At 37.9% G+C, this 14,205-nt stretch overlaps 1 protein-coding gene across 2 annotated transcripts in view; it reads right to left on the bottom strand.

The window, feature by feature from the left end:
* Window positions 1-14,205, bottom strand: part of LOC109576737 (vesicle-associated membrane protein-associated protein B-like) — a 174,623-nt gene that overhangs the window by 23,112 nt on the left and 137,306 nt on the right. Inside the window, exon 3 of one of the 2 annotated variants that reach the window (XR_011563295.1) lies at window positions 7,665-14,097. The exons of the other annotated variant lie outside the window; for it this stretch is intronic. The gene's annotated coding sequence lies outside the window, so the exon portion shown is untranslated. Of the gene's footprint in view, window positions 1-7,664; window positions 14,098-14,205 lie in introns of those variants that run through there. 2 annotated transcript variants of the gene reach the window in all.

The raw sequence follows: 14,205 nt of genomic DNA, 5'->3' as shown, positions 1-14,205 counted from the left end.
GTGGTTTAGTTGCTAAATCGTGTCTGACTCTTGTGACCCCATGGACTATAGTCTGCCAGACTCCTCTGTCCATGAGATTTTTCAGGCAAGAATACTGGAGTGGGTTGCCATTTCCTTATCCAGGGGATCTTCCAGACCCAGGAATCGAACCTGAGTCTTCCGCATTGCAGGTGAATTCCTGCCTTGCAGGTGGAGTCTTTACCAACTGAGCTACTAGGGAAGCCCTACTACTCAGCTTTATCTTTTTATTAATATTTTGGTATATTTCCTTTAGATCATATTGTTTGTTTTTAAAATGGGATGATACTATACACACTTGGAGTTTTTCACAATGATATATGTCACAAACATTTTCCCATAACATTGATACTTCATGACATAATTTTTTTTCTTTTTAATTTATTTTTTATTGAAGGATAATTGCTTTACAGAATTTTGTTGTTTTCTGTCAAACCTCAACATGAATCAGCCATAGGTATACGTATATCCCCTCCCTTTTGAACCTCCCTCCCATCTCACTCCCCATCCCACCCCTCTGGCTTATGTAATATTTTGTTGTACAGAAGCGCCATAATTTATTTGACCACTTTCTGTTTTTGGGTATTATAGTGGTTTTCAATTTTGGCTCTTAGATATTATGTTGTAATTAACATTTGTATCTAAGTATTTTCTCACATCTATGATTATATCTTGGGGCTAAACTTTTAGAAGTGGAAATTGAGTTGTTGGAGAAAAGTGTTATACAAAATTATGTTGCTATCATAATTTAAATTACATATAAATCAATAGGATATGAAGAAAAGAATAATATACTTTCATGAAATATGTGAGAGTTTCTTACAAATATAATTAACATATTTTTTTAGCATTTTGGTTGGACTGTGTACTTAATTATCCCTGGGGGAAATTAAAGAACAAACTGTCCCTCAACAGTCTCAGAAAAGCAGAATTTGCTAGTTCAATCCTAGTTCCAAAGTCTTCCCTTAGGCTTTTTGTGGTAATAAAGGAATTGCTGCCTCATATCACACCGGCAGAGCAAAGAGTAAAATATTTATTTTGAAATATCTTCTTTCTATCTGGCAGGGATTTGGAATTTTAAAATCTTCTCTCAAATATTTCAGAACTACAAAATACAATAAGCTTTGAATTAAGAATTAATTAACTTTTCTTTCCCCTACTGTTTGTTCAATTTTTAAGGGAAAAAAAAAAATGCTGCACAGAATACAATTAACTCTTAGCCTTGAATCATTTTAATGTGTGCTGCTGCCTAAAAGTTGGGGACCAGATGACTTCTTGAGATCTTTTCCAGCTCAGTATATAAATCCAACTTTTATATTCAATGAGCTTTAACTTGGAGAACTTATCACCCCCTGCTCAGCCAACCCCTCTCCTCTTTACCACACATTTTCTTGGTGCTCTAATTTTCCTTTTATGCTCACAGAGGGTGTCTGCCAACTGCCATCATTGTAATTATAGCAATGTTTTTACATGAGCATTAATCTAACAATGAAGGCAACATGAGCAGAATGCCAAGTTCAGTAATGCTTATACAGTCATGAGCATGGAACATTCTTAGAACATTAACAAAGATGTTGAAGTATTGATTTAAGATCTGATGTAATACGATTATACTTGAGAGTACAAGTACAGTGCTCAAAAGCATAATCCTTGAAGTGCAAAGGAAAGCCAGTGCTCTTTTTTATACAAGTCCTTCAATAGGAAAGATGAAAGAAAACCCATCACAATGTTATATATTATTTATCCTCTTTGGTCCACTAAACTATAGTTTTGCAACTTAACACAGTTTTTGTCTTTAGTATGAATATCTTGCTCTAACATACTCTGTAAATGATTTATGCTCATTCTTTTGGTTAAGCTTTTAGTTGCTGCTAGCTGAGGTGTGTGTGTCTGTGTGAGAATCTGTGTTGAGTATTGTGGTGGTCACCTGTTGGCTGACCCCCAATATCCATGCCCCACTGAACCTTTTGCAACAGTCCCCACGTCCACTGGAGATCCATCATTACCTTCAAATATCTTTCTTCAGGGCTGGAACAAATGACAGGTACTGGCCCAAAGAGGACATTCTCTTGTACTGACTACATTGATTAGATCAGAGATGGTCTTAGCCTTGGTCTTGGCCTATAGCCAATCTCAGAACTATTACTGGTATTTCTGAAACACATTTCTTTCTTTCTTTGTAGTGTAGAATGTAAAGTTATGATTTTATTGTTACTTTGCCAACATATAACATGCTAGCCTCAGAATCAATCCAACACACCAAGAAGGGAAAACTGAGAAAAATTAGAGAACTGTAACTCTGATTGGGCCACACCTTAAGGAATATGTTACCATTGTTGTGTGATCCAGTTTGAATTTCTATTACTTGCAACTAAAAATACCCTAACTGATGCAGAATCTCTAAGTGGTTATGGCCTTGGGGAGCATGGAGGAAGCCAAATGGTTCTGTCCTTCTTCTAGAACCCACTAGTTAAAGAAAAGATTAAGAGGAAGTATGGAGAGATAAGAAGTCAACCCACCATGATGGTTAGTTTATGTGACAACTTGATTGGGCTAAGGAATTTCCAGATGGCTGGTAAAGCATTATTACTGGACATGTCTGTGAGGGTATTTCTGGAAGAGGTTAGCATTTGAGTTGGTAGACTGAGTAAAGAAGATCATTCTCACCAGTGCAGATGGGCCTTATCCAATTTGTTGGGGGCCTGAGTAGAGCAAAGCGTGGAGGAAGGATGAATTTGCTGTCTTTGCTTGAGCTTGGACATCCCTTTTGTCCTGCCCTCAGACACTGGCAGTCCTGGCTCCTGGACCTTCAGACTTGGACCAGGACTTGTTCCATTAACCCCTATCCCCTAATTCTTGAACCCTTGGGATTCAGACTGATACTAGTACCATCAGCTCCCTTGGTTTTCAGATCTCTGAACTCAGACTGAATCACACCACTGGCTGGTTCTCCAGCTTGCAGATGGCTGACCAGGGATCTTCTTTGCCCCCATAATTATATAAGCCAATTCCTATGATAAGTCTCTCTCTCTCTCTCTCTCTCTCTTTCTCTTTCTCTCTCCACACACTCACACAAAGGCTAGGTCTGCTGTGGCTCATCCCCTGTCCTTAGACATGTTCCTACATGGCTTTTGATTAAAAGCCTGGCAGTCTTTGTCTCCTTAGCCCTGAAACAGAGCAATTCATTCTGCTCTGCTCTTTGGAAATTCTGAGCTCATCTGTTTAGCCTCCTTCTCTTGAAAGCTGCAAGTGTAGAAGATATATTGAGGGGGAGACCAGCTCTATAGTTAAGATGGGCTCCCTCCCTCCAGCAGGAGTTTGCCTCCTAGATATGTGGAACGTAGGTGACTTCATTCTGCTGGTCCAAACCCAGCCTCCCTGCTTCCTTCACACAACCCCAGACTCAACGGATGTCTCTTGGGGAAACCAGCCACATTGCTGCTCCTCAAATTTTCAACCTGTCATGCCAGCTGTGCACAAAACTTCACTGGTTTCTCTTTCCTCCAGCAGAGACCCACTGTACAGGCTAAACCCAATCATCTGGTCTGGTATCTAAAAAGGCATGCTTTTGTCATTTTTTCAGGTTTTCTGATGCTGCACGGAAACATTGTGTGGCCGTGACCTATTTCATTCTACTCGAAAGTGGAAGACGGCTCGTGGATAACATCTTAATGTATTTAGGGTGGGAGCTCAAGAAGTGGTCCTTGAGTTTCTGTCCTAGTAGCTACTTGACCTTGGCAAATTCACTTAACATCTCTTAGGGATGATAATGATTACTTCTTTGGATTCTCACATGGATCAAGAGAAATAATATTTATATAAAGCACTTTTCAGGAAAAAACGTGCTTTAAATAAAAGGCAGTCTTTTTAAAATTCATTTATGCATTCATTCAAAGACATTTATTGAATACTTAATACTTGCCAGACATTCTGCTAGGAGCAGGTGGGGGAAGTGAATGAGTTAGACTTGGTCTCACATAGAAACATGGTCTCACAAGAAGCTCACAATTCTAGTGGGGAAAGTGATGATGCAATAATTCAGTAACAGAACTGTATCACACAGTTATAGACATAAGTATAAGATAAAATGACCTGGAGAAAGGAATAATTTATTATACTCTGCTAAGGTAGAGACTTCCTAATGAAAGACTTGCCAGAGAATGTGAAGTTTTAACTGAATTCTTATGTTCACTAATAGTTTACAGACAGAAAAAGAATATATCTCACTTGGCTCTTGTGTTGTTGCCTCTTAAAGTCATTACTGAAAAGCAGTTAGAAGATTATATAATAATTGATTTAAACTAATTTTAAGCAATGATTTTTATTTATTTTTTAAATATAAATTTATTTATTTTAATTGGAGGTTAATTACTTTACAATATTGTATTGGTTTTGATTTTTAAAATGTCAAGTCTATCCGTCCATACAGAAATTGAGTACAGTGCAAATGCTAAGATTTTTTTAAAACAGTGGAAAGGACTGTGGAAATGAGACTTATCATTTTATGTTAGTTCCAGAACATACTGGTAATATTTATTGCAGTTGCATTGAGAGGCTTTGCGTATTAAAGAATATTTTGTTATCCAAAATCGCTTGAAATAAATGATTCCCAGAAAGACATCTATTCAAAAAAAATTTTTAAAGCTATATCATGAAACCGTCAGTGAAACATAATAGTCTACCTCACAGCAAATTTGAAAAATATGTGAAATTCCCTCGCTGAAATGTCTAATGCTATTTAAGAACTCTTTGCCCTTAAGCAATGCTTCATATTGCATAAGAATATACCTTGTATTCCTATGTAGAAAAATGACAGTCATTACCAGAATCAACAAACAGCAAATGCCATTAATTTCCCTGAGATTGTGTTTTACAAGAAAACGTTTAAATGTGTGTGGTTCTTATGTTGAAGTCTTCTAAACATTTTTAAGGTAAATAATAAATATTAATATTTTGTTCACCGAGGCATTAGGTAAGCAAAATATTATAATTACTAAAATCTAATATATCATAATTGTTAAAAATAAAAAACATCATATTTCTGATCTGATATAAAACATCCATGACATTAGGGTTGTATGTTCACATAGAATGCTGTGGTTGAAATTAATTTCACACAGTTTATAAAACTCAACTAATATCGGTTTCTCTGATTTTTGCCAGAATCAACAAGTCATAAATGTGTATCATTGTGAAAGAAAAGAGGTGAAAAATTCCTTTGCAGATGCTTAACTTGAAACATTTATGGATTTAGCTGACTTTTATACTCACTATTTTACTCTATGCATATTTCTAATATCTTTAGTTCTGTATCAGTAGTTTCTTTTTTTGATTAAATTCACGATGTATAACTTCTGATTTTTTAAAAAACGTTTATATGGAAGTACATTATCTGCATAGGAAGATCTTCATGGTATATTAAGGGGAATTATTGGGCTCTGAGCTTATTTTGTGAAATATGTTATGTGAGTGTGGAAAAGAAGTCTAGGGCAGATAGTAGGTGCATAGAATAATCACCTGGGAAACTTTCAAAAACATCCGATGACCAGACCCCACTTCAGTCTGATTAATTCAGAATCTCTGGGTGGGGATCCCAGAGCATCTACTTCAAAACTCCCCGGGTGATCCTAATATACAGCCAAGAAGTTGAGAGGTACTGATTTAGACACACACACACACACTTGAAGTGGAGCTACCCCATGTGGCTTTGGGAAATTGTTTATTCTTCTTTTGCTTATCTGTGTTGTCTGCAATAAATATGTACATTTTCTACAATAAACATGTAATTGGGTAAATGTAACTTTTGAAAAGCAATAAAAATTGGATGGAATGATGGATAAAGGAAGGATGAGAGGAAGTGGGTGGAGAAAGAGAAAAAGGACGGAAGGAAGAAGGGAGAGAGCGGGGAAAGCTTTTAAACTGAACTTAACCCTGCATCGACACAACAAGGACTCAGGGCAGCAGGGAGGAGAAAGACTTGGTGTCCTTCTGCTGTCGTCACAAGTGGCTAAAAACGCTTCAGGAGCATAAGAGTGAGTGGAAGAAGGAGCTGTCATCTGCTGAGTATCATGTGTCAGTGCTTTGTTTTTTATGCCATTTAATCTCAGTACCTACCCTGCAGGGTTGATACATCGTCCTTCTTTCACAGATGGGAACGTTGGCTCTCAGAGAGGTGACATATTGCACTGAGTCTAGTATTTGAATACTGGGCGAGCCCAAGCCACTTTCCTGCTCAAGCCCAGCTTCTGTGATGAGGAAGAGAAGATGGTTGAACACAAGGTAATATTTTTTTAAGTGTCTGAGAGCAATGACTCTTGTTTCTTTACTTCTGCGGAGAATTGATAGCTGTTCAAAGCTTTTTAGGTGTCACTTCTGCCAAGTCCCACCTCCCATTGCTTACTCTTGGATGACCACAAATGCTTCACTGGGTGGAGCTTAACAAATGGCTTTGTTAGACAAATTGTCCTGACCTTCCACTGAAGAACAGTTGCTGCCACTTCATAATTATGCCCCAACAATACATTAAAAAACCCACCAGCTTTCTCTGTAAACGTGGCTGGGCCATGTGTCGCTGTGTGCACAATAATTTGGCTTCCAGCCAGCATGATTTGACAGCTGCCAGCAGTAGATGATAAACAACAAAAAGAAAAAGAGGATCTAAGTGGTGAAAGCTACAGAAGCCAGAGAGTCAGGCAAGAGAGATATAATTTAGATATGACAGCTCTAATAAGTAAATTACTCATGTAAAATAGTATGCCTATCAAGTTTTTAAAATGAATGAACCCATGGAACTCAACTCTCATTTTCACATGCTTTCTAATGCCAGTGCTACACACATCTACATCTCACTATTATGTATTTTTGATTAAAAGAAAATGTTCATGTTTAAAATGAGAGCATTCTAATTTCCTCCTGTGTTCTTCATTGCCTCAAGTTTCCATCAGAGAAAATCAAATACAATTAAAATTCACCATATTTATTGGCTTACTTTATTCACTGGTTGGTAACCCCAAGTAACTTAAGAACATAGTAAAAGTAAAAGTGGAAGTCGCTCAGTCATGTCCGACTCTTTGTGACCCCATGGACTGTAGCCTGCCAGGCTCCTCTGTCCATGGAATTCTCCAGGCAAGAATACTAGAGTGAGTTGCCATTCACTTCTCCAGGGGATCTTCCCCGACCCAGGGATCAAACATAGGAGTAGCCCAAATAACATCAAACAATCCCAAATGCTCAAGATAGTGTCTGGTATTTTGGGTGTAAGCATCTTCATTGTAGACATCTTTGCTGCAAGGATTTTTGCTGCATAACACTGGCCATGAGGCAGTTTTATCGCAAAAGTTAAAATAAAAAATAGAAGGGCATTAAAAAGGACATAATGAAACATGAAAAATGAATAACAAAATTTAAAAGACTTTACTCAAATATAAGACATTTGAATACATTTAATATGTGTGTTGATTCATGGCAATACCATACAAATAACTGATTTTATTTTGTGGGTTATTCCTAAGCATTTGTCTTCCAAGTCTTTTATCCAGAGTAATTATCATATATATATATATATATATATATATATATATATATATATTCTATATATATATCAAATATATATATATTATATATATAAAATATATATATATGGCTGGTTGAATTTTCTCTCATTCTGAACTGTCCATTTTCATTTTGACTAAAATTTCTTTCTTCTTTAAGAGAGGTGTAAGTTTCCAAACACTTGGATGCATATCTAACTGAGATTTGTATTGCGTAGTGAAAGTAGCTACATTATTGTTTGTTCTTCGTATATTGTCCCATGTCCATTGAGAGGAGTTCCAAAGTTTTATGAGAAATGTGGTTTTGCACTTTTGAGGTTCTCAGCTTCTTTCTCCCCCAAAATAGTGTTTCAAAATGAACAAATTTTGGAGGGCAAACCATTAACATCTGCCTGTTCAATAAAGCTGTCAGTTACATCACTAATTGAAGAGGTGCTAATGCATTTCAACTAGCTGAAACCAAACTGTCAAACCAAACTGTTAATCACTTATTTAATCTTTTATGGCAAAATTTCCCTCTGGCAAATTAGTTACATGGCTGAAATGTTTGCAGCAAAAATGCTTGGGGCAAAGATGTCTACGGCAAAAATGCTTATGGGGAAGGTAACTAGAGCCACTTGATACGGTGTCCTCAATCAATTGACCTTCCCTCTGAGCACACTTGACACATGTCTTCCAAGTGGTTTTTCTTGAACAGGATGGAATGAAAGTATGTGTCACTCAGTCATGTCTGACTCTTTGCAACCACATGGACTATAATCCACCAGGCTCCTCTCTGTTCATGGGATTTCCCAGGCAACAATACTGGAGGGGGTAGCCATTCCCTTCTCCAGAGGATCTTCCTGACCCAGGGATCAAACCCAGGTCTCCTGAACTGCAGGCAGATTCTTTACCATCTAAGCCACAAGGGAAGCCCATGGAATGAACAAGAGAATATTATTAATAACTCTGGAGTCAAGTGTTCTGAGTTTGAATGCTTTTGTTGTTCAGTCGCTCAGTCTTGTCTGACTCTTTGTGATCACCATTGATTGCAACAGACCAGGCTTCCCTATCCTTCACTATCCCCCAGAATTTGCTCAAACTCATGTCCATTGAATTGGTGATGCCATCCAACCATCTCATCCTCTCTCGTCCCCTTCTCCTCCTGCCTTCAATCTTTCCTAGCATCAAGGTCTTTTCCAATGAGTTGGCTCTTCCCATTGGGTGGCCAAACTACTGGAGCTTCAGCTTCAGTCAGTCCTTCCAATGAATATTCAGAGTTGATTTCCTTTAGGATTAACTGGTTTGATCTCCTTGCTGTCCAAGGGACTCTAGATAGTCTTATACAGCACCACAGTTCAAAAACATCAATTCTGCAGCACTCAGCCTTCTTTATGGTCCAGCTCTCATATCTGCAGATGACTACTGGAAAAACCATAGCTTTGACTATACTGAACTCTGTCATCAAAGTAATGTCTCTGCTTTTTAAAACGGTGCCTAGCTTTTCTTCTGAGGAGCAAGCATCTTTTAATTTCGTCGCTGCAATCACCATCTGCAGTGATTTTGAAGCCCAAGAAAATAAAGTCTGTCACTGTTTACATTGTTTCCCCATCTATCTGCTGTGAAGTGATGGGACCGGATGCCATGATCTTTGTTTTTTGAATGCTGAGTTTTAAGTCGGCTTTTTCACTCTCCTCTTTCACCTCCATCAAGCGGCTCTTTAGTTCCTCTTTATTTTCTGTCAATAGTGTGATGTCATTTGCATATCTGAGGTTATTGATATTTCTCCTGGCAGCTGATTGATTCCAGCCAGTGATTCATCCAGCCCAGCATTTGGCATGATATACTCTGCATGTAACTTAAATAAGCAGGTGACAATATACAGCCTTGATGTACTCCTTTCCCAATTTTGAACCAGTCCATTGTTCCATGTCCAGTTCCAACTGTTGCTTCTTGACCTGTATACAGGTTTCTCAGGAGGCAGGTCAGGTGGTCTGGTATTCCCATCTCTTGAAGAATTTTCCACAGTTTGTTGTAATCCATACAATCAAAGGCTTTGGTGTAGTCAATGGAGCAGATGTTTTGCTGCAATTCCTTTGCTTTTTCTATTATCCGGCAGAAGTTGGCAATTTGATCTCTGGCTCCTCTGCCTTTTCTAAACTCAGCTTGTACATCTGGAAGTTCTTGGTTCATGTACTGTTGAAGCCTAGCTTGAAGGATTTTGAGCATTACCTTGCTAGCATGTGAAATGAGTGCAATTGTGCAGTAGTTTGAGCATTCTTTGGCGTTGTCCTGCTTTGGGATTAGAATGAAAACTGACCTTTTCCAGTCCTGTGGCCACTGCTGAGTTTTCTAAATTTGCTGGCATATTGAATGCAGCACTTTAACAGCATCCTCTTTTAGGATTTTAAATAGCTCAGCTGGAATTCCATCACCTCACCTAGCTTTGTTCATAGTAGTGCTTTTTAAGGCCCACTTGACTTCATACTCCAAGATGTCTGGCTCTAGGTGAGTGATCACACGGTTGTGGTTATCTGGGTCATTAAGACCTTGTGTGTATAGCTCTTCTGGAGGACATGGTTTAATATCCTCCAGAATGCTAGCATTACTATTTATTGACTATGTGAGCTTGATAAAGTTGTTTAGTTGCTCTGAGACTTAGTGTCTATATTTTCAAAGCTGGGATAAAATGTTCCCCATGTTCCTCTTAGGAAAGTTTCAAGAGTGAGTACATATCAAGTACCTGACCTAGTACTTAAAGATACAGGGTAGGCACTTTTAGCTCATACCCACATTTGATTATCATTAACATTGCCTCCAACCCACTCCAGCCTGTAGAATATTATTATCATCATGTTTATTCCCTCTGAATATTATACCATGTCTTCCAGGAACATACATGCTCACTGGAAGTGGGGACAAGCCCAGTCTTTTATAAAGATCCCATAAGCATGAACTCCAACGATGGACAGTAACCAATGTGCTTGACTAACCAATCTTTCAACCAGGTGTGATTTGGGTGTGTGACTAGGACTGGTTTATCAGTATCAGTTGGCTATTGATACACTGTGTTCAGAAAACCTGGTGACAGCTATTACCTTTTTTAGTGCTAGCCAGGTATTTTCCAATATTCATTAGAAGCATAGAATTTTAAACTGTTGAAATCAATACACACTATGAAGCAACATTTGAAAATATATATTCTGCTAAGACAGAGCATTACTTAAGAAAGGCTGTTGATCTTTTATTTGTAAACACACAAGCCCAGGCTGTGCTTCAGGAAAGTGTCATATGGCCCATCTGTAGATAAGACCACATCAGTTTTAAAAATGCATTTTTTTCCAATAAAACTTTATTTACAAAAACAAACAACAAGCTGGATTTGGTTCATGAGCCATACTTGACTGATCTCTTCAACCTTCCACCAGTCTTAGATTATCTCTTTGTTTACAAAATATTTCTCCAAAAGGATTCGATATTATTGTTTTTTCTACTAACTAAATCTTAATTATGTTCAAGTTTACCCTCCCTTCGTTTGCACCCAGAGCACCATGATGAGAATTTGGGATCTTTCTAAAGCTCCAAACCACAGAAAATTTCTTCGCTTACTAGCATAGATGCTTGTCAGGTCCATTGTGCAGAATTCTGCAGCGTTAAAAAAATGTCTGATGCTTTCTTGGATGGGATCCAAGACAAACATGCCTTAGAGTCTGTTGCCCCCCGAGTCTCACAGCCTTCCAGATGCAACATGTTATTTTGCAGTCTTGGAGATAATTCTTGAAATATCTGTCATCTGAAAATATTCCCTGATCTATCATATAAAGCAGTGTGTGCCTTGAGGAGATCATTCCTCATTCATCTCAGCAGCCTTTGTGGATCAGAGTATATGGTACTGAGAATTCAGTAGGTGCTAAGTAACTGTGGGTTGATATCGAACTAATTAGAGCAAGTATGTTTCAGGGCAGGAAAAATTAATGGACTGAAGAAATACTTTACTTTTCACATTTTGATTTTTAGAAGTGATTCTCATCGCCTTACTGTAGCTGAGAGTCAGTCCTGAGCACTAGTTGATCTCTTTCATGGCTGGGATAATTCCTACCAGTTAGAAAGCTTGTTAACTATGTGTGGAGCTGTGGATAGAGTTGTACATATTTCAAGTCAAATTTCTCCTAAATATTTTTGCCTGTGAATATTTCTCCCCCAATTCCTTCTTAAGTTTCAAACACTTCAAACTATTAATACCAACAAAGTTTAAATCAAGCTGTAAAACCATGGACTATAAACCAGCATTTGGAAAAGACAGGCTTTTCCATTTAGACATCAAAATAATGGAATTATTGAATAACATTCCGAATGGGAGTCATCACCTGTTGTAAATTAGATCACTTTAAGAAGTTTGCCAAACATTCCATTTAGTGGACTGGTCAAGAGGTAAATTAGATACGTTGCTAATTACTATGTTATCCTATGGCTGGAAAAAAGAAAAGCCACGAGTGAGAGAACCGTTACTGCCTGTTGAATTAAAGGGAAAATCTAAAAAGCTGGGATATTCAATGCCAGTAGAGTTTCAGTAAAACTGGCATTCTCGGGCACCGCTGACAGCAATAAAAATGATACATTTCTGGAAAGCAATTTGGGAAGCCACAAAAAGAGTTCCTAGCTTCTGATCCAAACTTCTGGGATTTTATCCTGAGAAACTTATTCAAACATGAAGAAAAGTGATCTGCATGAACATGTCCACTGCAGTGTGATTCGTACTGAAAGGAAATGAGAAATGACAATAACGCAATGTTGAAGGAAGTCACAGGGTATCTCCGCTGTGGAATGATAACTTTTAGAACAATTATGGAGCCCAAAGCAATATCCAAAAAATGCTTGGAGAATGTTGAATTAGAAAAAAAAAATTGTAGGGACTTCCCCGGCAATCCAGTGGCTAAGACTTAGCACCTTCACTGCATGGGCACAGGTTCGATCCTTTATTGGGGGAATTAAGATCTCACATGCGGCAAGGTGCAGCCAAAAGAGAAAAGAAAATTGTAAAATATGAAGTCTCATTGTGGTATAGCAACAGCTATGTAACAAGAGAATATGTGTAACAAGGGCACATATTCCAAAAGGAGTAGCCATAGATACACCTAAAGTAGTGACAGTTGCTTTGTTCGTAATATAGCACTATGAGAATGTAGACAATTATAAGTATTTTCTATTTCTTGAATATTGTCTATTGTGGTTGCAGTTAATAAATTAAAAATATGAGATCTTCAGAGAAGGAAATTATCGTTTCCTATTTCTTCTTCCAGTAAGTAACAAACTTAGGTGTCAGTAAGATCTTCCTTAAATTCAACCCATATTTCTCATGCTGTCACTTCAGTGTATATATATATATATATATATACACACACACACATATATATATATTTATATATATATATTTGAATTAAGACTTCCATCCTCTGTATTTGTTATCTTAGTCAAGGGCACTGTAGTTCCATGGTTAAATTGTTTCAGTTATTTCTATTTCCTTGAGGTTACATATATATGTATTTGGAACAGCAAGTTTAAACTATAAATGTGTGTGTGTATACTCAGTCCCTCAGTCATGTCCAACTCTTTGTGACCCAATGGACCCTGCCAGGCTCCTCCGACCATGGAATTTTCCAGGCAAGAATACTGGAGAGGATTGCCATTTCCTTCTCCAGGGGATCTTCCTAACCCAGGGCTCAAATCCACATCTGTTGCTTGGCCGGTGGGTTCTTTACCACTACACCATCTGGGAAGTCCACATATATGTATGTTTAATCTAATGAAAGACTTTCATTTTAAAATCTTATTCAACCATCAGCTGGTTTTGCTGCAGTTGAATGGCTGTTCACTGTAATTCTAAAATTCCATGGTTGTTCTCTACTCTCTTTCAGGGCTTATTATTCTAAAGAGGAAAGTACGAAATAGTTCCCTTCAAGAGTAAACCAGGGGCATGATCTTTCTTGTACTGGAGTGCCCTTTTTAGTTCCAAGAAAAAGAAACTGATGTTACTTCAGCTTTCTTCAGGTGAATTTAAAAAATTCAAACTTTTATGGTTGTACACAGGAATGTCACCAAGCTTCCTCTTGCCTTTTGAGTTGTGAAAACTTGAGCTATATTTGAGCAAAACTTGAATATCTAAGACTTATCCTTTGGGGACCTGTCCCAATAGTGCCATTTGCTATGTTGTCCATGGTGGTCTCTTCTGCTCTGCAGAATAATGTATCTGACAATGCTCAAGATGTGTTCTTCAGTTGTCACATGTGCACTTACATTGTATAATTAAGAACCCAGGACCAGGTATTAGTTCTTTCACTTACTAAATAGACGTACTGCTGTTCAGTTCCTCAGTCATGTCCAAATCTTTGTGACCCCATGGACTATAGCCCGCCAGGCTTCTCTGTCTGCAGATTTTCCAAGGCAAGAATACTGGAGTGGGTTGCCATTTCCTTGTCCAGAGGATCTTTCTGACCCAGGGATCGAACCCATGTCTCTTGCTTGGGGGGCAGGTTCTTTACCACTGAGCTACCTGGAAAGCCAAATAGATGTATATACCTTTCATCAAACAAAACAAAAAGCTCTCATTTCCCCTCTCTTGTTAGTCAAAATGAATAGATTACCTAAGGAAAACAAAGAT

This window comes from Bos indicus, chromosome 23, assembly GCF_029378745.1.
Source record: "Bos indicus isolate NIAB-ARS_2022 breed Sahiwal x Tharparkar chromosome 23, NIAB-ARS_B.indTharparkar_mat_pri_1.0, whole genome shotgun sequence".
NCBI lineage: Eukaryota > Metazoa > Chordata > Mammalia > Artiodactyla > Bovidae > Bos > Bos indicus.
This window is presented reverse-complemented; position numbering and strand designations above follow the sequence as displayed.